This window comes from Podarcis erhardii (genome assembly GCF_964252035.2).
Source record: "Podarcis erhardii genome assembly, chromosome: 15".
Lineage (NCBI taxonomy): Eukaryota > Metazoa > Chordata > Lepidosauria > Squamata > Lacertidae > Podarcis > Podarcis erhardii.
Window position 1 is genome coordinate 42999367 of NC_138505.1, and position 25694 is coordinate 43025060.

At 45.5% G+C, this 25694-nt stretch overlaps 2 long non-coding RNA genes across 3 annotated transcripts in view; one reads left to right on the forward strand and one right to left on the reverse strand.

The window, feature by feature from the left end:
* The window catches only part of LOC309330774, a 384684-nt gene that overhangs the window by 63398 nt on the left and 295592 nt on the right, over positions 1 to 25694 (reverse strand). The window lies entirely within an intron of this gene.
* LOC309330776 lies at positions 628 to 12909 on the forward strand. 2 transcript variants are annotated; one of them, XR_014151578.1, is made up of 3 exons: positions 628 to 1137; positions 7865 to 7956; positions 12782 to 12909. It is a non-coding gene; the product is annotated as an uncharacterized lncRNA (long non-coding RNA). The 2 variants fall into 2 exon arrangements; XR_014151579.1 differs by lacking the exon at positions 628 to 1137 and adding an exon at positions 7621 to 7763.

The following is a 25694-nucleotide window of genomic DNA, read 5'->3' on the forward strand; positions in this document are numbered from 1 at the left end:
GCTCTAGCAAACAGCCAATAGGAATTTCAACCAGGCTGATTGGACAGAGGCAGCCACAGGAGGAGCAAAGGGGGCTGGATTAAGGGAATATAAGTGCTGGCCAGAATGGCAGGAGGCCAGGCCAGAGCTTGGTAACCATGTACCACTGTGCCTCTTATTTATTTGTCTGACAAATAAATTACTATTTTAATTTCTCTATTGCTGCGTTGAATATTTCATTCCAGCTAAGCGTTAACCACAAGCAGGGTGCTACACCCTCACCAGGACTAGCCAAATCAGGCCATTCCCCGAAGAAAGTGGCAGGACACAGCTTGGGTTGCCATAGTTCAGGACACCCTAAAAGCTGTTGAACTTTTTTTAAAGAAGACTCCAAAATTGATGAGCTTTTAAAAAAAGGAAACCACCAGATTTTGGTAAAAGCTACAAGAATTTTTGAGTTTTGGAGCTTTTTAAAGGCATTTCCAGCATGATTTAACCCCATTGCTGGTTTTCCAGGACATTTGCCCATTTTTCGAAAAATAACCCAGGACACCATTTCCAGAGGTGAATTCCAGGACATGTCCTGGAAAATCAGGACGTATGGCAGCCCTAGCTCAGGCCTTCAAATATACACAAGGTCACACAGAATTCAGATTTGGCCTCAGTGCAGAATCTGGATGTTAGGTTTTTGTGTGTGTGGTGTCCTGGTTGCAACTCTGCCCCCGCCAGTGTAACTACCACTCCCTCTGCCTGGCATGAATTAATTTCAGGGTGTTGGGAAGGGAAGCCATAGCTGCCAACGCTGCCACCGTCATTCTTGACTCTGCCCGTGATACAAGGCAGGCGGTGGCGGGAGTATCAAGGGAAGGATAACATCCCGAGTGCAACGAGGCTTTCTGAGCTTCAGAGCACCAGCCTGGAAACAGCCCAGTGCCTGGGCTGCGGCTGCAGCTGCCTGGAACTTCCTGGGATTCACCCGTCCAAGAGAGGGACATCTCCCTGACAGCATGGAATACAAAGGAGAGGCCTTGCCACCTTTGACGTGCCTCCGGCTCAGACGCAGCGGGGGCCCTGGGGGCCCAGGTAAAGCCCGGCTGCTTTTCTGCAGGCTCGCTTGACACCAGCGATTAGGGAGAGTGCCAGGCAGCTGGACACAAGGTGAGGAATCGGACATGCTGCCCAATGGAAGGGACAGCCAGCCCCGACCTCGGGTGGGGAGTGCGGCTGCCCTGCATCTGCAGCTAAACAAACCACGTAAATCATCCTGGCAGATAGATAATTAAATAATTATCAGCCACTTAATAATGAGGAGTGGGTGTTCAGCATTAGCATATTAGACAGTGTCTTTAAGGGCTAATTGTTGCATTACATCAGAGTTACTCATTCATTATTCCTGTCATTTCGGGTGATAATTTGCACTTTAGAAGACAGTGACAATTTTAGCAGCAATTAGAGGCATGTCAGCTTGGGCCTAGTGAGTTACTGTCACAATTATAAGCAGTTTTATTTTATATTATTATTATTATTATTATTATTATTATTATTATTATTATTATTATTATTATCTGAGCATCCTGACTTGTTGGAGTGTGCTTAAGGGCAGCCTGGTCAGGCCATGAAGCTGACCCACCCGGCTGGGACAGCCTAAGCTGGCAAAGAGAACGGGGCTGCCAGCAGCCTTCAAAACTTTCCAAAACGGTGACACAGAATCTCGGCCGGGAGATGCAGCACATGCGAGACGGTTGTAGACAAGGAGGCAACAATAGAAGGCAGAACAATTAGAATCCTAGAATCCTAGAATCATAGAGTTGGAAGAGACCACAAGGGCCATCGAGTCCAACCCCCTGCCAAGCAGGAAACACCATCAGAGCACTCCTGACATGGTTGTCAAGCCTCTGCTTAAAGACCTCCAAAGAAGGAGACTCCACCACACTCCTTGGCAGCAAATTCCACTGTCAAACAGCTCTTACTGTCAGGAAGTTCTTCCTAATGTTTAGGTGGAATCTTCTTTCTTGTAGTTTGGAACCATTGCTCCGTGTCCACTTCTCTGGAGCAGCAGAAAACAACCTTTCTCCCTCCTCTATGTGACATCCTTTTATATATTTGAACATGGCTATCATATCACCCCTTAACCTCCTCTTCTCCAGGCTAAACATGCCCAGCTCCCTTAGCCGTTCCTCATAAGGCATCGTTTCCAGGCCTTTGACCATTTTGGTTGCCCTCCTCTGGACACGTTCCAGTTTCTCAGTGTCCTTCTTGAACTGTGGTGCCCAGAACTGGACACAGTACTCCAGGTGAGGTCTGACCAGAGCAGAATACAGTGGCACTATTACTTCCCTTGATCTAGATGCAATACTCCTATTGATGCAGCCCAGAATTGCATTGGCTTTTTTAGCTGCCGCGTCACACTGTTGGCTCATGTCAAGTTTGTGGTCAACCAAGACTCCTAGATCCTTTTCACATGTACTGCTCTCAAGCCAGGTGTCACCCATCTTGTATTTGTGCCTCTCATTTTTTTTGCCCAAGTGCAATACTTTACATTTCTCCCTGTTAAAATTCATCTTGTTTGTTTTGGCCCAGTTCTCTAATCTGTCAAGGTCGTTTTGAAGTGTCATCCTGTCCTCTGGGGTGTTAGCCACCCCTCCCAGTTTGGTGTCATCTGCAAATTTGATCAGGATGCCCTTGAGTCCATCATCCAAGTCGTTGATAAAGATGTTGAATAAGACCGGGCCCAAGACAGAACCCTGTGGCACCCCACTAGTCACTCTTCTCCAGGATGAAGAGGAACCATTGATGAGCACCCTTTGGGTTCGGTCAGTCAGCCAGTTACAAATCCACTGAGTGGTAGCATAGTCAAGACCGCATTTTACCAGCTTCTTTACAAGAATATCATGGGGCACCTTGTCAAATGCCTTGCTGAAATCAAGGTAGGCTACATTCACTGTGTTCCCTTCATCTACCAGGCTTGTAATTCTGTCAAAAAACGAAATCAGGTTAGTCTGACATGACTTATTTTTCAGAAATCCATGCTGACTATTGGTGATCACAGCATTCCTTTCTAGGTGCTCACAGACTGTTTGCTTAATGATCTGCTCCAGAATCTTCCCTGGTATTGATGTCAGACTGACTGGGCGGTAATTATTTGGGTCCTCTCTTTTCCCCTTTTTTAAAATAGGGACAACATTTGCCCTCCTCCAGTCTGCCGGAACTTCGCCTGTTCTCCAGGAATTCTCAAAGATGACTGCCAGTGGTTCTGAGATCACATCTGCCAGTTCTTTTAATACTCTTGGATGCAGTTCATCTGGCCCTGGAGACTTGAATACATCTAAACTAGCCAAGTATTCTTGTACTATCTCCTTAGTTATTCTGGGCTGTGTTTCCTCTGCTGAATCATTTGCTCCAAATTCTTCAGGTCGGGCATTGTTTTCTTTATCGGAGAAGACTGAGGCAAAGAAGGCATTGAGGAGTTCAGCCCTTTCTGTGTCCCCTGTTTGCATTTCACCATCTTCTCCTCTGAGTGACCCCACTGTTTCTTTCTTCTTCCTTTTGCTACGAACATACCCATAAAAGCCTTTTTTGTTGCTTTTAACCTCTCTAGCAAGCCTGAGTTCATTCTGTGCTTTAGCTTTTCTGACTTTGTGTCTACACGTGCTGGCTATTTGTTTGAATTCCTCTTTGGTGGTTTCCCCCCTTTTCCATTTTTTGTACACATCCTTTTTTAATCTTAACTCAGTTAAAAGTTCTTTAGATAGCCACCCTGGCTTCTTTAGGCACCTTCCATGTTTCCGTCTCATTGGTATTGCCTGAAGTTGTGCTTTTACTATCTCCCTCTTAACAAACTCCCAGCCATCATGAACTCCCTTTCCTTTTAATATTACTGTCCATGGGATCTCACCCAGCACTTCCCTAAGTTTTATGAAGTCGGCTTTCTTAAAGTCAAGAAATTGAGTCCTAGTATGCTTGGCTGCTCCTTTCCGCTGTATAGTAAACTTCAGAAGAGCATGATCACTCGCGCCTAATGATCCTTCCACTTCTACCCCACTAACCAGGTCATCAACATTCCTGCTCGTCGTGACCCATGACCATTGGATTCTCTGACCTCTGGACTGTCTTGACCATGTGGATTGCTATTCGCCTGACCCTAGGACTGGTCCTGCCTTTGGATACTGACTCTGCCTCCACCAGTACACCTCAAAGGTTCTTCTGGTTGGCTGGCCTCCCACTCCACGAGCTCTGCTTGTTGTTGCTCAGCAGGAAACTACGACCAACAGATGCTTCCAGGAAGCCCACCAGCAAGGCACAAAGAAGACTGCCCTCATCCATTCTTTGTCTTTAGCACCTGCTACATTGAGGTAGACTGCTCTTGAAAATGGTGGATCCGGATGGTTCTCATGACGCCTAGTTGCTGACACCTAGTTTATTGCCTGAAGTTGTGCTTTTACTATCTCCCTCTTAACAAACTCCCAGCCATCATGAACTCCCTTTCCTTTTAATATTACTGTCCATGGGATCTCACCCAGCACTTCCCTAAGTTTTATAAAGTCGGCTTTCCTAAAGTCAAGAAATTGAGTCCTAGTATGCTGGGCTGCTCCTTTCCGCTGTATAGTAAACTTCAGAAGAGCATGATCACTCGCGCCTAATGATCCTTCCACTTCTACCTCACTAACCAGGTCATCAACATTGGTTAGGACCAGATCTAAAATGGCTGTTCCTCTTGTTGCTTCTCCCACTTTCTGGACAATGAAGTTGTCTGCAAGGCCAGTGAGGAATCTGTTTGACCTTATGCTCTTGGCTGAGTTTGACATCCAACAAATATCCGGGTAATTGAAGTCCCCCATTACTACTATCTCCCTTCCTTTTGCATGCTTGGCCATCTGTTCCAGGAAGGCATCATCTATGTCCTCCGTTTGGCTTGGGGATCTATAGTAAACTCCCACAATGAGGTCCCTGTTATTCTTCTCTCCCTTAATTTTGACCCAAATGCTCTCACTTTGGCTTTGAGGTTCTAAATCTTGGATCTCTTCACAGGTATACACATCCCTGACATATAATGCCACTCCTCCTCCTTTATTGTCTGGTTTGTTTCTCTGAAATAGATTGTATCCCTCCATTATTACATTCCAATTGTGGGACTTATCCCACCAGGTTTCAGTGATGCCTATTATGTCATATTTAGTTTGCTGTACCAAGAGCTCAAGCTCATCTTGTTTATTTCCCATGCTTTGCGCATTACTGTACAGACATTGAAGTCCATTAATCATTCCCCCGTGACTCGTATTTAAGGATTTTTTCCTCCCACCACTAGGTCTGCGTGCTGTTTGCTCCATTTGGTCTATGACATTTGGATGATCATCTTCATCAATTGATAGACTCCTACCTTCAGGAGCACGGTCTCCCTCCTCCACATTAGTCAGTTTAAAGCCCTCCTGATGAGGTTTCTGAGATTTTTGGCAAAAACATTCCTCCCAACCATTGTGAGGTGCAGCCCATTGCTTGCCAGAAGTCCATCTTCAAGAAACTGCAGTCCGTGATCTAAGAATCCAAACCGTTCCTGTTTACACCATTTGCGAAGCCAGCTGTTCATTTCTACTATTTGTCCCTCTCTCCCTGGGCCACGTCGTTCAACTGGGAGGATGGATGAGATGACAATTTGTGCATTTAATTGCTTCAATTTCCTGCCCAGAGCCTCATAGTCTCTTTTGATCTTCTGGAGGCTATTGCTTGCAGTGTCTTTGGTTCCCACATGAACCAAGAGGAAGGGGTATTTGTCAGTGGGTTTTATGATTCCTTGCAGTCGTTCAGTTACATCTTGGATCTTAGCCCTGGGGAGACAGCACACTTCCCGAGACATCTTGTCAGGCCCACAGATCACTGCTTCTGTTCCCCTCAGTAGGGAATCCCCTATCACCACTACACGCCTCCTCTTAGGTCTGGTCGGGCTTCTTCTGTGAGCTGTCCGTTCTAAGGTCGCCTGCACATTCCCGGAGGACTGACTTTGCTGCTCGTCTTCATATACCTGATCGACAGTAATGAGGGAGAGATCCTCAAATGGAGTCTGCTCTTCGTCTTTGATGCTAGGGGAGAGGACCTCAAAGCGATTGTGTATTTCTAAACAATCAGAGCGAACCCTGGGCCTCCTACTTCTTTGAGTCATGTTTCTCCATATATCTGGCTCCTGTGTTGGTGAACTAGCCTCCTTCTCAGGGGAGTCCCCTGTCTCCTCCTTGGTGGAGACGGTGTGCTCTGTTGCTTCCAAGAAGAGCTCCAGCTCTCTAATTCTTTGGAGCGTAGCTACACGTTCCTCCAGTTGCTGGACTTTGTCTTCTAAGAGGGCAATCAACATGCAATTGCTGCAGGTAAAGCTGCCTGCAACCTTTGGCAACATGGCAAACATTGCGCAGGAACCGCAGGCGACTGCAGCTGTTCCCTCACCCTCCATCTTGAGAACGTGTCGTTGGGGGTGGCTACAGCGGTCCTCCATCATAAAAAGCGTGAAGACAGGACAAATAACTCCCCCCCCCCAAAAAAACCCTAGGTCTTCCCCAACAAACGTTTGAGACTAGTTCACCTAAATCTAAAAGATGGATCAAACTGCGCGCGCCGCTGCCCTGCAAGCTCTGATAAGCTCCTCCCACAGCTACTCACCTGCCTCTACAGAAACCCTGCCCCCTCTGACCTTTGCACAGGGAGAGCAGCTAATCAGCCACAAAGAAACACACACACAAGAAAACCCTTTTTACTCCTTCTTCAGCTGCTGCCCTGCAAGCTCTCCCTTCTCCCAGGAAAATGCTTTTGTGGAGCTTGTTACACGAGACACGTGACCATGCAGCATCTCCACCTGCTCAGGGAAGAGCTGGTCAGCCTCTCTCCGTCCGGTTCTGATTCATCCACACACTTTTACATATATTGCAGACAGAATGCACTTGTTTTCCCCAATCTCAGAGCGGTGAGAGACTGCAGAAGTTCCAGCTCTTACTCAGGGTTCTGTTTCTTTGGAATTGAGGTCAGTGGTGTCTGTGGTGCTTGAGGAGATATGGCTTCATTTATAGACACAATATACAACCTGAGCATATGATGGAGGAGCTTACCACACCCACACTCCCAGCAGATCTCGCCTCCCCATCAGGGTTGCAGGGGAGCCTTAGTCACAGCTCTTGAGTCCCGCACACAGCAAAACATGCCTCTTTCCCCCTGGCATGGAGCCCCCGCACCCCAAAACTCAGGCAGTGCCTGCACTTGGGGCGCCGGCTCTTCTTCTAGCTGAGGTCTGGGGGGGGGGGAGTTGTTGCTGCTGGTTTTTTGTATCTTTAGTTTAGATTTTGTTGTGAGTTATGTGCAAATCGTTTTGTTTTTAATGTTTAATAAATGACTACTTTTGTTATGTTGTAGTTCCTATTTTTTCCATGTTGCAAACCGCCTTGAGCATGGTTTTGACTGTCGAAAGGTGGCATAAAAATAAAATAAAATTACATACATACATACATACATACATACGTATGTATGTACCTATACACCTTACCAGGTGATGTTGCTTCCAGTTGCTTCCAGGTGAAGGGGTCCCCCCCATTTGTCTCTATGGCAACAAGGTAGCCTCTTTCCAGTATAAATGGCTGTACTTCACTGGTCACCTGCGGCCTTACACCTTCACAAAGGAAATGGCTTGGTCGGCTCAGCAGGTTTGCAGACACGGGACTGCGGGTTTAGAAGAGACCCACAGGCACATTTAGGGCTGCCTTGCTTCTCCTCTATTTTTCTAAACATTTTTAATCTGCTCAGAGCATCCAGTATGTGTGTGTGTGTGTGTGTGTGTGTGTGTGTGTGTGTGTATCTGTCTATCTATCTGTCTGTCTGTCTGTCTATCTATCTATCTATCATCTGCTTACAGGACAGAAAGTCCTCAGGCTGTAGCCCCTTCCTGGAGGCAGGGAGGAAGAAAGATGGCTGCCCCCAGGACCCTGAGAGAACTGCTCCTCTGAGGTGTGTGCAGTCAGCTGTGGGCAGAAGAAGGATGTCCTTCTTGTCTAATACCAAACTGCAGGATCTACCTGCTTCCCGTTCCCTTCCTGCATCTGCGCCTGCTCCCCACCCTGAAAAAACACAGCACAAATATGCAGCTCCCTCTGAGGCCAAAAGGGGGGAAAAAAGGCTTAGAATTATAGCAAGGATTAAATATTTCTTTAACTACAATCAAAAACGGGGAGCAGCCTCTGTAAGCCAAACACCTTGGGAAACATGCATTATAAGGGTACATATAGTCAAATAGAGTTAATTAAGCTAAAACCACAGTAAATCTGTCAGGCCCATATTAATGCGATGGTCAAAATTGGGGGAAATATAGTATTTTGTGTAATAAATCGTGTCCCACTGCAGATTTATGCTGGCATCTGCGTAGTTACCACAGTTTTACAATAATCATTGATCAATCAAACTTTTATGACAAAACTATAATTTTTGCTGTGTTTCTCTATTACTTAGTTTCTGAGTTTGCTTAATTCCCAGAATGCGCCCCAGTAAATCTTGCGTTCTGAGATATAAAGTAGATAATAAGAATGCGATGTAAGATTTGCTTATATTTTAAGCTGTCTTTGCAAATGATTTATAATTAGGACAAAATCTAAGACAAAACATTATTAAAGACAAACGCCACTCTATAAATCACCCGCGTTTGCTTACGCCCCTGGTAATTTATTAGAGGATTTTACTACAGACTTTTGCAGATGATGGCCCCAGCGTTGCATGTCATAAGTGGTAAATATTTATGATTAAGAGAATGGTATGCAAAATTCTAACAATCCCTCAGTGACCTGGTGTGGCAGAACCCGGGACTGAAGCAGCATCGCAGGCCTCTGGGCTTCCCATCTCACGTCAAGCTTTAGCTCAACTCACCTGCACCTAAAGTGCTACGGGAGCACGTCAAACACCCCCCAGAGACCTTTGGATTCCCCCAAGCTTTAAATCTCCCAATCTTAATCATTAATGATTACAGACAGTGCTTTTCCCCCCAACAAAAATGTTTAGGGGTACTCTCATTTTCCTACTCATATTGAAATACTGACCCTCAATGAAGCCAAATTTAGTTTCAGAAAATGTTTAGGTGTATGCGTAACCCTGCGTCCCCCCCAGAAAAAAAACACTGATTATAGATATTTATTGATGTTTTAAGATCTGTTGAACTTTTGGTGTGGCTGTGAGTCCTGAGCAAACTCGCCTTCTACTCTCTCTCAGTGGTTTCGTTCTGTTTTTGTATGCCACTTTTCTACGAAAAAAATGTCCTCAAAGTGGCTTACAGCAAAGGAAACAAATGCATTTCGAAACCAAACAGTGCGTGATTTCATTGGTATATTGGATGGTTTAAGCATTTGTTATAAACTGCCTAAGAACCTTTTACTATTGGATAGCCCCAAACCAGAGTAAATAAGCATCCCCTTCTACCTGAAGATAAAAAAAAAATATGGATGTGAAGCATCCCCCCCCCCCACAGAGAGGGATCTAAGGGAAACATTTGGCATTTAATATTAAATTGGTAGCATTCTATTCTTTCTGATAATGCTCTGCCTGCACCTCGAGGGGGAAAATGAAAGAAGCCTTCATTTTTCTGCTGGTCAGCCGTTCAACTGTTAAAGGAGGAGACTTTTGCCAGGAACTAGAGGAACAAAACAATCTCTTTCTGGCCTTCAGAAACAGCCGCTTCTTCCTCCCCCCCCCCCCCCCCCGCCCTTGCTTGCTGAGGCAAGAGCCTTCCCTGAGATGCAGCTGCTGACATGCCGGATGTCTAAACAGCCCTTCAGACTAACATGCTGTTAACAGACAGGCACGTATGTAGCCTGCCATGCTGAGTCTTGGCGGAAGCAGACTGACATGTTTGTATGCATGAAACACAGCTAGGGGAGGGCCTGTTCCACACTCTGAGCTCAAGAGCTGGTGGCAGAAGGGCGGGCAGAGGCCTTGGATGTGGAGCAGCTTAGCACCCTTGCAGAAAAGCACCTTTTCGTGCTTGGCCTGAGCCCAGAGCGCCACACCATTTCCCTACACCTATTTATCAATCAATCAATCAATCAATCAATCAATCAATCAATCAATCAAAAAGCCATCCGAGGTAGAGGAGGACAGATTGATTGCAAAAGCGGTTATAATCCATTGTTCTGATCATCTCTCGGCCAGCATAATCTTGACTTTCCCCTTGGTGGCATCGTCAGGAGATGCTGCCTGACTTGCTGGCTGGCTTTGTTATCAGTCCTGCTCTATCCATCACCGGGCAGATAATCCTTTTGCTCTGACATCAGCTTGCGATAATCTCGCTGTTCCATGCTCAGTATTCACAGGCAGCTCTTGAGAGTCAAGGAGGCAGTTTCTACCCAAATCAGCTGGAAAACACAGAGGCAGCTACCTTGGGACTCTGCACATATACGCATGCACACAAACCTCAGGTTTCTGTAAGAAGGATCTAACCAGACATGCAGGAGTGACATGGAAATAACACACTTTCCCTCTTATGTGTTCTTTTTTTCTTTTTTTTAGGGAAGGGCTTTTAATAGTGCTGTGCTGTTTTTATTATCTGTATTTTAATAGATTTGTTCTTCATTTTGTTTTAATTCTTTTACAGTTTAATTGCTTTGTAACGATCATCATTTAAAGTTGATTGATTGCTTGATTGCATTTATACCCCCCCCCCCTTTTCTCCAAGGGCTCAAGGCGGCACGTGTGGTTCTCCCCCTCCTTACTGAATCCCCACAACCACCCGCAGGCTGAGAGGCAGTGGGGATTTCAACCCTGGTTTCGTAGTTTGTCTCCCTAACCACTACATCACACTGGCTCTCTCTATGTTTTTATCTGTGAGGTTTTCATTTATCTAAGCCACCGTGAGTCCCTGTATGGGGAAAAGGCAGAACAACAACTGCTGGAGTTGGGAAATTCCCTGTCAGTTTTTTAAAGTGAGACCTTGGCTGAATCTAGACACATCAAAAAATGTTTTAGGAAAACACATGGTAAACCTCATAATGGGGAATCATGTTGCTGAAAGAAGGGGCTCTACAGTGCCATCTGGTGTTACAGTGTTATAACACATTTAAAACGCCTTTTCAGAATTAATGTAGGAGATTCCCTGGATATTTTTTGCAGCTTGCTGAAGGATTGTTCCAGCGGCTATGCCATCACTCTTTGTGAAGTGGATTGCTTAATGATTAGTGTTGGGGGACTGATTGGTATTCACTGGGCAGGGGAGGGGTTTGCCTCGGCATCAGTGCCAGACTGGACCAAAGGTGCCCCCCAGAGGTGCAGGCTGCGGAGGGTGCTCCGAGGGGCCCATGGGGCCTGCTCCCATGTGCATTGTGAGTGTGGGTGGGTGTCAGACTCAGAGAGCATATTTGATGTGGGCGGGTGCTCTGGCATCTCCCTCCCCCCACTTTTACCCCAGTGGCCCTAATTATCTGACACGATTGTTTTAAAAAAGAAAAGAGAATGACGACAACAAATGGGAAGAGCAAAACAAGTATAAACTGAATGAATGAAAAACTAAACAAACACAATTTCACAAAGATAAGTAAACAAAATGAGCAGCGCTATGTTTATAGAAAAACAGGTCCTTCTAAAAACGGTCCATTTTAGACCCATTTACCTGTCGAATCTCCAGCCTGCCTCACTAAGATTTGCTTTTGCTGAGCTGTGTTTTCAAGCTATGCTGTCTGCCATCCGAGATGGACGATATAACAGGGTACTCTATATGTGGGCAACTGCAGGCAGGTGATCTTGCCCCCTTGCCAGAACCGTCCAGATTGCACCCCCTAGCCACAAAAAATAGGGGGAAACAGGGAGCCCGCATATCATATAAAGACCCGCTATTAAAAACCTTTTCTTATGAGGTAGTAATCAATTTTTTTTATTTACAGACATATTTATGGGCATTTTTTTAGCCACGTTTACTCCCCCTCCTCACCTGTGCCCCAGGCAGGGGCCTTCCTCCCCACCCCCAGCTACAGCCCTGACCAGAGGGGGAAGACATCTTGCACTCTTTACTACATTGCCCACTATACTTTGGACCCAGGAGGCAATTTCTCATCTCACCATCCATACAGGAAAGATGTCTCTCCCTGGCAGAGAAGGTCCTATGACTTCTTACCGATGTCAACGCTTCAGTGACTCCTAAAGTTGCCCTTTTTGCTTTGGTGGACAAAAGATCAGAGAGAAAACCCTGGACAATATAGCAGTGAACTGTAAGAGAGAGACTGAGATCTAAAAAGAGACCGTTATTTGTGGTGCAACACCCCTTTTGCTTGTATTTATTTCTGATTCAAATTTGTCATGGCCAATGGCTAGAACAATAAAGTTATTTGGATTGGATAGAAAAAGAGGTGCCAGAACTCACCATGAACGCTTGTTCTCTTAGAATGGCAATGGCCCTCACTTGTAAGGTGCTGGAACTGAGTTCCAGCTGGAAAAAAGTCCTGAAAATGAGTATTTAAATAACAACCACAAGAAATTTTCCCTTGCACACCCCTGACATCCCCTCACCAGGAGTAAAGGTTAGGAGTGCCGTTTCCTGCAAAAGAAGAATTTATCTTCCAGGTGGTGCAGCAGCCTTCGGTTTCCTTTATCAATTTATCTGCTGCTGGTTTTTTAGGGAGGGTGGATGGAGGGGATGAGATGGCAAAAATATTGCAAAATATTTGTAAAAAGCTAAATCATGCCTTAAAATTGAAAGTATTAGTTGATTGGCTAGTGTGGTCTACTGGTTGCTTTGGGAATCACACATACAAAATCTAAATTTTGAAGCTGATTTTAACTGAACTTGTTCCCTTATAAACAGGAATTGTGGGGGAGAAGCAATCTGTGCATCCCGGAACAAGCGCAAGTAGCTGCACAGGCACAGCACCCATGGTCCAAAAGGAGGACCGGGAGCACCCCCCCCCCCGCCAGCCGAGGGAGCTCCTCATGTCCAGGGAGACTTGTCTGTGTGTCCACTGGTTCAAGGCTGCTTGCAGTTTTGCTTTCTTTTAAGCCCACTGCCGGCGTTGCTCACCCAGCGGCGGAAACCCGGCTGTGCTGGCTTCACAGACGTGAGGCAGGAGGCGGAAAAACACTGACAGCCTCTCAACCTACCCAAGGATGAGGCACCCCAGTTACCGCTCTGTTAGGCATCAGGCAGGTGGGCTTCCCAGCTGAATATTTGGGCAGAGTTACTAAGGCTTCTTCTCCAAGCCTTTCTACTTCATGGAATGACAAAAGTGTAATTTTATCAGAACAAGTTATTTGTTGTTTACCGTTGTAACAATTGTTTTCTCAAAATTTATCTTCTGTAACTTGAAAATAAATAAAAACAGTATTTTAAAAAAAACAAAACCCCAAACCAAGGGGCAGTGGTCAATCCCATCTCTTTGCTGAGGGTACCTGCTTTGTGCACCTGTTTTCAGACGCCTGTTCGTCACATGCGCACATCGCATTTTGAGGCAGGTGCTTCGTAAAAAGCGAACAGACGCAGCCGGACGCTTCAGTGCCGGCCATGCCTGCAGCAGCCCCTGCGCCTCAGAGGAGTCCATCAGCAGGGGCAGCTGCCTGGCTGGCTGTGGAGTCTCCTTGGTTCTGCCTCTAGGCTGGGGAGATTTGTTTCTTGACCTCATGGAAATGAAGGCAGTGGCAACGGTCCCTCCTGGCAGCTCAGGCTTCCTGGAAGGCGCCTCTTGGTCTTGGGACTCCCGCTTTCCATGTTTGGTGCCCCTTTTCCCAACACAAAGTGGATGTGATTTGTCCTAATTTATGTTTCCTGAACCCTTTCCAAATTTACTTTTAGGGTCCTGTCAATATTCATGACATGTGACATTTATGTTCCCTCGCCCAAATTTATTAGTGCTGGATGTCACAAGATGCCAGGAGAGTTTTAAATGGGGACAATTTATGAACAAGGTGGGATAAGGTTAAAAACAAAGGGATACATTCAGTGTTTCAGATCGAAGGACCATATTTCATTTGCCTGGGAAAGGCGTGAGTGGGGGGGAGGCAAGGGGGGAGCGACACGGGAGCAGAGCAGGCGGAGGTGGGGAGAGTGGCATCAAGTGTCTTGGGCACCTGGGCACTTGTCTGCCAAACAGCCTTCCCAGACGGAGCCCACGTCCCCTTGGAACAACACCCCTACCCACCCTCTCAGGTGCTGGGATCGGTGGAAGGGGCCATCCCTCAGGAGTTTGGGACTGCTGGTAGCCCGGGAGAGGGCCTTCTCTGCAGCAGCCCCTGAGCTGCGGAACTCCTCCCCACTGAGGTGCATCTACATAGCTCCTTCAATAATCAGCTTCTAATGCATGCTGAAGATGTGCCTCTTTGTGCTGGCTTTAAATGATTGAGAAGTATATTTTTAGGACCTGCCTTCTGTGATTGTAAAGTGTTTTAAACTGTTTTTAACACTGCATTTTAATTGTTGTAACCTGCCCTGGGACCTTTGGATGAAAAGCAGGTCAATAATAATTGTAGCACCCCTGCCAAGTGGCTCTGGGTTTCAGAGATTTATGCACAGCACAGCTGAGTTTATTAACCCCTAAAAGAGAAGAGGGGTATGGACAACCGAAGATAAATAGGAACTTTCCAGGAAGGTTCCCTGGGAGTTGTGCCAGTGCTGAGTTAACCCAGGGCTAATTCCAAGGTAACATTTCATGGCAATAAGGGGAACAGCATGATGTTTTAGCTGGCTTTAATTTCTTAGCATGGCTCAAGCAAGTGAGCCAAGCTATACCCTAATTCAGGGTGGCACAATCCTTGATGAGACCACAATCCTATATGTGCCCACCTGTGAGCAAGTCCCACTGAACCTAATGGGATTACTTAGTAGGCATGCATAGGAATGCACTATGAGTTGAGAAGGAATCCTTGGAGTATGTTCTTCACAGGCTCCCTCTGAGGGAGACGCTTTGCTCTACCTTTGGTCAAACAAAGTCTTCCTGAGGAATCTGCTCAGCTTAGCCAGACAGCCCTCTGCAATGTTGGTAGAGACACCAAAATCCCTTTTGTTACGCGGAGGGTGGGAAAGGGTTTGGGATTTAAGGAGAAAGAGACCCCTGTGATCCTGGGATGAAGGAGCAACATCCCTGGCAGGCATGTGGGCTCTTTCTTTCCCTTCGCCTTGGATCTTCTCAGTCTCCTCTTGGCAGCAGCTACTGCCAAGAGTGATATGATAGCCATGTTCAAATATATAAAAGGATGTCACATAGAGGAGGGAGAAAGGTTGTTTTCTGCTGCTCCAGAGAAGTGGACGCGGAGCAATGGTTCCAAACTACAAGAAAAAAGATTCCACCTAAACATTAGGAAGAACTTCCTGACAGTAAGAGCTGTTGGACAGTGGAATTTGCTGCCAAGGAGTGTGGTGGAGTCTCCTTCTTTGGAGGTCTTTAAGCAGAGGCTTGACAACCATATGTCAGGAGTGCTCTGATGGTGTTTCCTGCTTGGCAGGGGGTTGGACTCGATGGCCCTTGTGGTCTCTTCCAACTCTATGATTCTATGATTCTATGATTCTATGATTCTACTGCTGTGACTTCCTTGGTTTCCTTCTTCAATCGGCCCTTATATTTTAAAGCTCAGCCAAAGTTTCCTTTAAAATGATGCCTTTGCAGATTGTTCCCCACCCTTGACAAGGCCAGCTCGCCTCCTTGTCAGCACGTTTATAACTCCAGAGTGTCAGTAATGACACCCAACACTTGCCAGGCACCTTTCACCTGCACTTAGTTATCTGGTGGAGATCACTCACCTGCTTCCCCTTCCCCTTGCAGTGTTGCTCCGCTGCAGCACTTTCTAACGCTCACCCCCGTCATTGAATCAGAGAACTGCAGAGTTGGAAAGGGCCCTAGGGATCATCTAGTCCAACCCCCTGCAATGCAGAAATATGCAGCTGTCCCAGACGGAGATCGAACTTGCAAGTTTGGCGTTATCACCACCATGCTCTAACCAACTGCGCTACACATCCCTCCCAGGAAAAGGCAGCAACTGAAGCTGGCTTGCTATAAAATATAAAGTCAAAGTGTGCTGTACCATGCAGCTTTATTTTTAATCCTCGACTACAAGAAAAAATATATTTCAACCCTGCCAGAGATTCTTTATTTGAAAGTTCAAAATGAAGGTTTAATTTGTATCCATAGAATCATAGAATCATAGAATCATAGAGTTGGAAGAGACCACAAGGGCCATTGAGTCCAACCCCCTGCCAAGCAGGAAACACCATCAGAGCACTCCTGACATATGGTTGTCAAGCCTCTGCTTAAAGACCTCCACAGAAGGAGACTCCACCCCACTCCTTGGCAGCAAATTCCACTGTCGAACAGCTCTTACTGTCAGGAAGTTCTTCCTAATGTTTAGGTGGAATCTTCTTTCTTGTAGTTTGGATCCATTGCTCCGTGTCCGCTTCTCTGGAGCAGCAGAAAACAACCTTTCTCCCTCCTCTATGTGACATCCTTTTATATATTTGAACATGGCTATCATATCACCCCTTAACCTCCTCTTCTCCAGGCTAAACATGCCCAGCTCCCTTAGCCGTTCCTCATAAGGCATCGTTTCCAGGCCTTTGACCATTTTGGTTGCCCTCCTCTGGACACGTTCCAGTTTGTCCGTGTCCTTCTTGAACTGTGGTGCGCAGAACTGGACACAGTACTCCAGGTGAGGTCTGACCAGAGCAGAATACAGTGGCACTATTACTTCCCTTGATCTAGATGCTATACTCTAGATGCTATAGGAGAGGATATATTAATTAGGTAAACAATCGCCCTTTGTGCAGACTGGATTCCTAGTCATTTCCACTTTATTTCCCTCTTAAAATATTAATAACACAAAACAGTATTCTTCAAATATGAATAAGGTTTACTCACAGTTCACATTCAGCAGCAAACTGAAGGCAGACTTAAGTTGCAGTTACAGGATCATGTAGAGAAGTGATTTCTGAGCTAAGTCTCTGACTGAGAACTTGTGCCCTACATCCTTTCTTACGGATGAGGCTGCATGTGCACACTGGGATCAAGAAGGAGCAAGGGAGGTGTGGCATCAAAGAGGTGGCTGTGTGCCCAGCCCTTGTATTTGGGCTTTACTTGGGTCCTGCCCATCAACCTGGTCACACTCGGGAGAAGTAGCTTCCAACAGGTATGACAGGAACCCCTCCCTGTGTGGGGCCCCATTCCTCTGTGTGGGGCGACATTCTAGCAAACAGGTAATGTTGGACTTGATGGCTCTAGCTATACATCCCACACACAGGGTTGCCATATTTTGAAGAGCAAAAAAGAGGACACATTTGTTGACTTCTACTTTTAACTATGGATTGCTCTGACGACTCTCATTTTAAATATCCCTACTATATGTAGGCTATAGAAGCTGTGATATATTGCTAGTAGCAATGTTTGTAACTTTCAAAAACAAAATAACACACCCTCCAATGAAAATCGGGACGTCCCATTCCCTAATGATAATTTTACTATTTATACTCCACACATCTTACTGGGTTGCCCCAGCCACTCTGGGTAGCTACCAACATATATAAAAACATAATAAAACATTAAGCATTTTTTAAAAAAACTTCCCTATAGAGGATTGCCTTCAGACAGCTCAGGACTTGGATAAATTCATACCCTCCAACATTTCTCCAATGAAAATAGGGACATTGTAAGGAAAAGTGGGACTTTCCAGGATCAAATCAGAAACCGGGACGGCTCTTCTAAATCAGGGACGTCCTTGGAAAATAGGAACACTTGGAGGGTCTGAAATAATAATAACACGTATTGCCCTCACTTGCCACATGAAACTATTTGGGCTCATGTTCGCTTCTTTGTGAACATAAGTGTGCACAGAACAATTTATTAAACTGTTTTAACATGTGTATATGGACTCTTCTTAAGGGCAGGGGGATGTTAACTCCTGCCCTTCCAGACTCTTTCTCCAAGATCTTGTAGCTGAGCCAGTGTTCTTTTAGTTCAGCCACAAGAGAAGGGATTTATACAGTATACAGCTAGTTTAAGATGCTGCTCTGTTGTGATTCTCTGCTGCAGACTAGCTTAGCCGGGTACCTTAGAACTGAGTCTAATGCACTAGAAATTTTTCTTGGGATACTGTAAACAAAAAAACCAAACAAAAAACCCCAGACCTTTTACCAAATTTTAAAAATCTGCCCGGACAGAAATTTTAGTCTTGAAAAAGAGGACATGTCTGGGGAAAAGAGGACATATGGCAACCCTACACATGGCAGAATAACAAACAAAAACAATACCCCCACCAAGAGTTTAAGATTGTTTAATTAGCCAAAGGCCTAGGAGAAGAGGAATGTTTTTGCCTCCTGGCACCTAAAGGTATGCAACGAAGAAGCCAGGAGGTGAATATCCCAGAGGAGATACTACCTCCTGGTAGTTTCTGCTCCCTCAGAAGTTGGGGGATTGATGGCCTGGGAGAGGGCAGGTTCTTCTTTAGGGGCATAGCCTTCTCTGCAGCAGCCCCAAAGCAAGTAGAATTCCCTGTCCACAGAAGTGCATCTGGATTCTTCACTATACTACTTTTGGCAAATGCTGAAGATGCACCTCACCTGAGATGTGTTTTTTCAGGAACTATCCCTATTCTTGTGAATCCATATGTTTCAAATGTTTTTAATTCTGAATTTTAATTGTTATAACCTGTCCTGGGAACTGCTGGCAAAGGATTCGTAATAAATTTAACAGCAGCAGCAGCAGCAGCAGCAGCAGCAGCAGCAGCAGTCATGATTGCTATCTATCCACTGCCAGGGCCCAGACAAACTTTCCCTTCAGTCTGTACTTCTTTGCCCTGTTTTCAGTTTGATCTGGAGCTGGGTGTTCTGACTTGTGATTTTTGCTCAGATTTTACTTGGGGGAAGGTCCCTGAAATCCCATTCCCGTTCCTATAATCAATAGCCCACTTTTTGTGTTGTCTCCCTCTTCAGCCCTGCCCATTTGTGGCACAGAGTCAGAAAATTGGAGAACCAGTAACCCTGGAAATCAGACAAACATTAGACATATACAAAAGGAGCCAGGACTCTTCCAAGATGAGTGGGAACACACAGATATCAGTGGCGGGAAGTCACTGGGAAATTAAAAAGAATGTATAGAGAACAAATGTTGTTAACTTTTTTTGTATTTTTGTTTCTACTATATATATGCTTGTTGGTAATATTTTCTTTATTTTCAATAAAGCATAAATAAAATAAAATAAAATAAAATAAAAAAGATCAACATAAAATTCTAGAAGTCACAAGACAAACGACCATGTGGCTGGGTGCTCAGAGGTTGCAAGTCTCTGCACACATGTTGCTGGGGAGCTCAAGAAGGGAGAGTGGTTGCCTGGTTGGCTACTGTGAGAAGATGAAGCTGGATGAGATGGGCCCCTCGAACCCCCCCCCCCAAAGGTCCTACAGGTATTACAATGATCCACTTTGGTTTGGGCTTTTTTGCAGTTTCATACTTTTTGGGAGGGACAGCCAGCCAGCCACCAGAACGTCCTCTGGGCAGGGTGAACAGAAATCATGACAAGGTGCTCTTAGGAGATGATGGACTCTTCAGGGTCAGGGCATAAGAGACATCACTGAACCCCACCTTCTGCAGAGTGGGGGAGCTTCTTGTGCCGGCGGCATCCTGCTTGTGGGTTTCACACTGGGGCATCTGCGAGAACAGGATGCTGCCCTAGATGGGCCCCTGGCTCCCCTCCCTGCCAAGGGAAGCTGGAGGACACGCTCCGAGGCTGCCCCTCCGAGGCTGCCCCTCCTCTGCTGCACCCGAGCAACAGTGCAGCTCGCTGGCTGCTCTCCTTTCCCGTCCGCCCGACAAGCCATGATTACTAATAATGAACAAGTTCTCCCTAATTGGGCACCGACAATTTTGGATTTCTCTCTCCTCTCTGTCTCCATCTGGGGCTCTCTGAAAACACCAAATGCTGGAGGCAATTCCTATTCATTACAACCCCAATCAGCTCATTTGTTATTAATGGGCCCTTTGATGGGGTCTCGCTGCCGTGCAGTCGGTGGGTCTTCGTGGTCGTTATCCCCCCGTTTTTTGTAGGGAAGGCGAAGCGAGGCAGGGGAGCGAGCGAGCGAGCGAGCGAGCGGCACTGAAATATAGAAGTATGCAGATTACGCCATTAAAATTTCATGGGGATCCAGGAAAAAACCCGACTCGGTGTTGACTCCGTGACGCAAATAGGTATGAAAATTCTGGCAAGAGAGCCTCATTGTTACAAAAATCAAATGGCTGAACAGCCACTAATGAGGCAGACAAGAGCCCTCACTCATCCTCTGAGGATCTGAAGGCAAGAAGAGAAGAAGGGAGCCCCCTCCATTATTCATGCCGCCTTGTTTGAGTTGCGAATCAGAGGAAATCACAAGGAGAAAGCAGAGCATCGGCTGGTGACCAGCTTTGCTCAGGAGGGGGGCAGAAATGAAAGAAGAGAAGCGGGGGGGGGGGGGATTCAGCAGCCTAGATGTCACCCACCTGACAACGTGTGATTTAAAATTCTGCTGCTTTCCTGGAATCACTGGAAAGCAGCTCAGCAGAGCCCATTTCCACCCGCTGCCTTCCAGATGTTCTGGACGACAGGTCCCACCCACTTTCCACAGCAGGGTGTTTTCCCCGACCCAGCCTCAGAAAGCCATGCAGGCTGGGGGTGAGGGCACCAGGTTGGGGAAGGGAGACTTTTTTGGCGGTTCAGCTCCCCACTAGGTCCAGGGCAGGTTACAGAAATGTTAAAAAATCTACGAATGTGGAGAAGATGGGGACATTTCATCTGGGTTTTGGTGTCCTTGATCCACTGCCTTAGAAAACAGTGGAAGTCAAGAATGATGATAATTCACTCCTTCACCAAAGAGTGATTTCACTGGATAAGTGGTTGAAAAGAGATGACACCAAGGGAGGCTCCCCCCCACCCCGTAATCTGTCTGCGGCTGCTCCCTTGATTTTAAAAACTACCACAGGGTTGGGCATGGCAGTTTGCTGCCACTAAAAACATCCAAAGGCTATCGGTTGCTTCCAAGGGATAGAGCTCACTCTATCAAATGTGTGAATGGCTCTCTTCAGTTGGGAGATGGAGACAGAGACAGAGACATAGATTTCTAGGGGGTGCCAAACCTGCTTGTGTTTCCCACCAACCCCCACTGCCAATATCCTACAACCCCCCAAGGTTACCCCCTGGACCTTCCCTCATGATGGCTGGGAGTTTGTTAAGAGGGAGATAGTAAAAGCACAACTTCAGGCAATACCAATGAGACGGAAACATGGAAGGTGCCTAAAGAAGCCAGGGTAGCAGTGAAAAAGGATTTAGAAATATGGTCAAATTTGAAGTTATCATTGCTAGGCCGAATTGCTGCGATAAAGATGAATGTATTGCCAAGGATGTTGTTTTTGTTTCAAACACTGCAAATTTTGGACAAAATGGATTGTTTCAAGAAGTGTCAGAGAGACATTTCTAGATTTGTCTGGCAGGGCAAGAAGCCTCGAATAAAATTTAAGATACTAACTGATGCTAAAGAAAGAGGTGGATTTGCCCTGCCAGACCTTAAACTTTATTATGAATCAGCTGCATTTTGCTGGCTGAGAGAATGGCTGCTTCTTGAAAACACTGACGTGTTGGATCTAGAAGGTTTTAACAACGTATTTGGCTGGCATGCATATTTGTGGTATGATAAGGTCAAAGCACATAAAGCGTTTAAAAACCATATTGTCAGGAAAGCACTGTTTAATGTCTGGATAAGATATAAGGATTTGCTTGAAAACAAAACTCCAAGGTGGTTGTCACCAATGGAAGCAAAGGCTCAGAAAAAGCTCAATATGGAGGCCAATTGGCCGAAATATTGGGAAATTTTGGAACAAGAAGGAGACAGATTAAAACTGCAGAGTTTTGAAAAACTAAAAAACAAAGAGCGAGATTGGCTTCATTATTACCAAATAATGGAGGCTTACAATTTGGATAAGAAAATTGGCTTTCAGGTGGAAAAATCAAAATTGGAAATAGAACTGTTAGATCCTAAAACTAAGAATTTGTCAAGAATGTATAACTTGCTGTTGAAATGGAATACTCAGGATGAAATGGTGAAATCTGCTATGATTAAATGGGCACAAGATGTTGGACATAACATTATGATGGCTGACTGGGAACTGTTATGGACCACCGGTATGAAGTTTATGGCATGTAATGCCTTAAGAGAGAATATAATGAAAATGATCTACAGGTGGTACATGACGCCAGTCAAGCTTGCAAAAATTTATCATTTGCCCGATAATAAATGTTGGAAGTGTAAAGAGATTGAAGGTACATTCTTTCACCTTTGGTGGACATGCCCAAGGATTAAGACTTTCTGGGAGACGATTTATAATGAAATGAAAAAGGTATTTAAATATACCTTTCAGAAGAAACCAGAGGCCTTTCTCCTGGGCATGGTCAGCCAATTGGTGTCAAAGAAGGATAGAACTTTCTTTATGTATGCCACAACAGCAGCAAGAATACTTATTGCAAAGTACTGGAAGACACAAGATTTACCCACCCGGGAAGAATGGCAGATGAAGGTGATGGACTATATGGAACTGGCGGAAATGACTGGCAGAATCTGAGACCAAGGAGAAGAGTTGGTGGAAGAAGATTGGAAGAAATTTAAAGTTTATCTACAGAAACATTGTAAAATTAAGGAATGTTAGAAGGATGTTGGAATGAAGTAATGTGGTTTTAGCAGAAATGATATAAAGGATTAAGTAAAAATGGATTGTTAATTGGTGAAAGAACAGAATGTAAAATTATAGTATATTAAATCATTAGGATAAAAATAAAGATGGAAAGGATTTGCTGAAATATCTAATTGAATTAGAATACAAAAAAGGGAGGTGTGAGGAGGTCAAGGAAATAAGCAAAGGAAAGAAAGTTATGTAAAGGATTGATTTTTCCTTTGTTCTTGTATTGTTCTGTATTTTTTTTTCCTGTTTAAACATGTTCTTTATTTTTTCTTTTTGTAACCTTTAAAATCTCAATAAAAATCTATTGGGGGAAAAAGAAGAAGAAGCCAGGGTGGCTATCTAAAGAACTTTTAACTAAGTTAAGATTAAAAAAGGATGTGTACAAAAAATGGAAAAGGGGGGAAACCACCAAAGAGGAATTCAAACAAATAGCCAGCACATGTAGACACAAAGTCAGAAAAGCTAAAGCACAGAATGAACTCTGGCTTGCTAGAGAGGTTAAAAGCAACAAAAAAGGCTTTTATGGGTATGTTCGTAGCAAAAAGGAAGAACAAATCATAGAATCATAGAATCATAGAGTTGGAAGAGACCACAAGGGCCATCGAGTCCAACCCCCTGCCAAGCAGGAAACACCATCAGAGCACAAAGAAACAGTAGGGTCACTCAGAGGAGGAGATGGTGAAATGCAAACAGGGGACACAGAAAGGGCTGAACTCCTCAATGCCTTCTTTGCCTCAGTCTTCTCCGATAAAGAAAACAATGCCCGACCTGAAGAATCTGGAGCAAATGATTCAGCAGAGGAAACACAGCCCAGAATAACTAAGGAGATAGTACAAGAATACTTGGCTAGTCTAGATGTATTCAAGTCTCCAGGGCCAGATGAACTGCATCCAAGAGTATTAAAAGAACTGGCAGATGTGATCTCATAACCACTGGCAGTCATCTTTGAGAATTCCTGGAGAACAGGCGAAGTCCCGGCAGACTGGAGGAGGGCAAATGTTGTCCCTATTTTCAAAAGGGGGAAAAGAGAGGACCCAAATAATTACCGCCCAGTCAGTCTGACATCAATACCAGGGAAGATTCTGGAGCAGATCATTAAGCAAACAGTCTGTGAGCACCTAGAAAGGAATGCTGTGATCACCAATAGTCAGCATGGATTTCTGAAAAATGCTCTGATGGTGTTTCCTGCTTGGCAGGGGGTTGGACTCGATGGCCCTTGTGGTCTCTTCCAACTCTATGATTCTATGATTCTATGACCTTTCAACTACTAACCATCCTTTTTACCTGCCCTCCAGTTTTGAAGCGACTACCCCTTCCTATTTCGCAGCCCCCTTTGCAACCCTATTTTCAGCCTCCTCTTCTTATCTTCCCCCCTTCCTTCACTTGCATCTCACGCAACACTTTGCCAACAGCCAACAAGGCCAGCAGCTTTAAAAACCTTTTAATGTAACCAGTCCCACCCCACCCCTGCAATTGCTAGCCCCCTCCTCCCCCCACATCCTCTTGCCCTTCTTTTGCTTTAGTAGTTCAAGCAGTTTGCCGCCCCACCCTTCATTCAGACTCCCCAACCTCAAAGGGGACCAGCCCCTACCTCTCTTTCTTCCTAGAGAGTGGGATGGGGCTGCTTCCTGTCAAGACTGAAAAGGTGAAAGTGATGAACCTGAGCTTCCTGGCTCCCATATCGGGCTCCCCACCCCCACTCCAGGGTCCCAGACTTGGTAGCACCTGCCCTGCTGGGTGTGTCTACCTGGCCCAGGTCAACCTGGTCTCTGCATAATGTGTGAATGGGCTGATGGGTGCAGCTTGAAAGGGGAGGGCCCCATGGACCTGAGGCCATCTTCTGGGTCCCTTCTTATGATTTCAGCCTGCACCCACAATAGACTGACAAAATGCCCCAGACTGCCATGATCCGGCACCATCCATCTTCTCTCCTTCCCCATCTCTGCTTCACAGACATGCACTCATTATACCTGCCTGTCACTCCCCAAAGGGAGCCCCCAGCAAATCCTTTCTCATAAAGCTTTAGTTATTTTCAGTGCAAGGTTAATTTTTCCTTCTGTTACAAAAGAATGACAATTAACATAAATAATGTGATTGTTGCATTTAAGATAATTTAACCTGTCTTTAGTTTTGTCACACAGAAATCTGCAATAATGAAAGAATGGTGGTTGTTTTGTTTTAAGGATGGGGAAACAACCTGAGTTTCTTTTCCTTTTGAAGGGATTTGATGGGCATGGTGGGGGGCAAGCAGGGAATTTAATATGGAGCCCTAGAGCTCCCTGTGGCCACTAGGACTGCTTTGCATTTTGTGAAAACCGTGGCTCATAATTTTAAAACATGTGTACACACAGCAGCAGCAATCCTTACTCTTTCAGGTCAAAATGGCAGCAGTTGTAGCCTTGCTTCCTTTCTGTCCTAGCTGCAAGAGGGGATTAAGTTATAAATTGTGGTCCTCCTCACTTTAGCTGAGAGCAGACCCACCGGCAGAAGCTTATAAAGAGCCAGTCAGGGCATTATTTATTACCATTCTTTCTTCTCATCCACCTTTCACTATCAGGATTCATTCATTCATTCATTCATTCATTCATTTATAATGTTATGGGGGTTTTTTGGGTGTCAGTCTGGATGATATCCTTCCCAGTCTGTGATCCTGTATCCAGTAAGGGTAAACTGGTTCCTTTGTCAAGGGGGCGACTCGCCACTTGAGTTCCCATCAGCGCCCCAAAGAATGCGTGAGGTTGCAAGAGCTACATGGAGGTAGCTAATGGAAGGCCTTTCCCTCTCCCCTTTCACTGAGAAGAACAATAAAATCTGCTAGTGATTAAGGCAGACATGGATTTTGGACTTCTGCACTGTACATAGTTTTTGCACCCAATAAAACCTGTAAAAGACAGTCCGGAGTCCTGGCTGTTATCTTCGTGAGCAACCACACACACACCTCACAGAAACCATCTGTCCCAACAGTGTTCGCTGTCCCACAGAACACCTGTCCCACAGTGTTCGCTGACCTTCGCTCCAAGGAAACCAAACCCTGGGAAAGCTCAC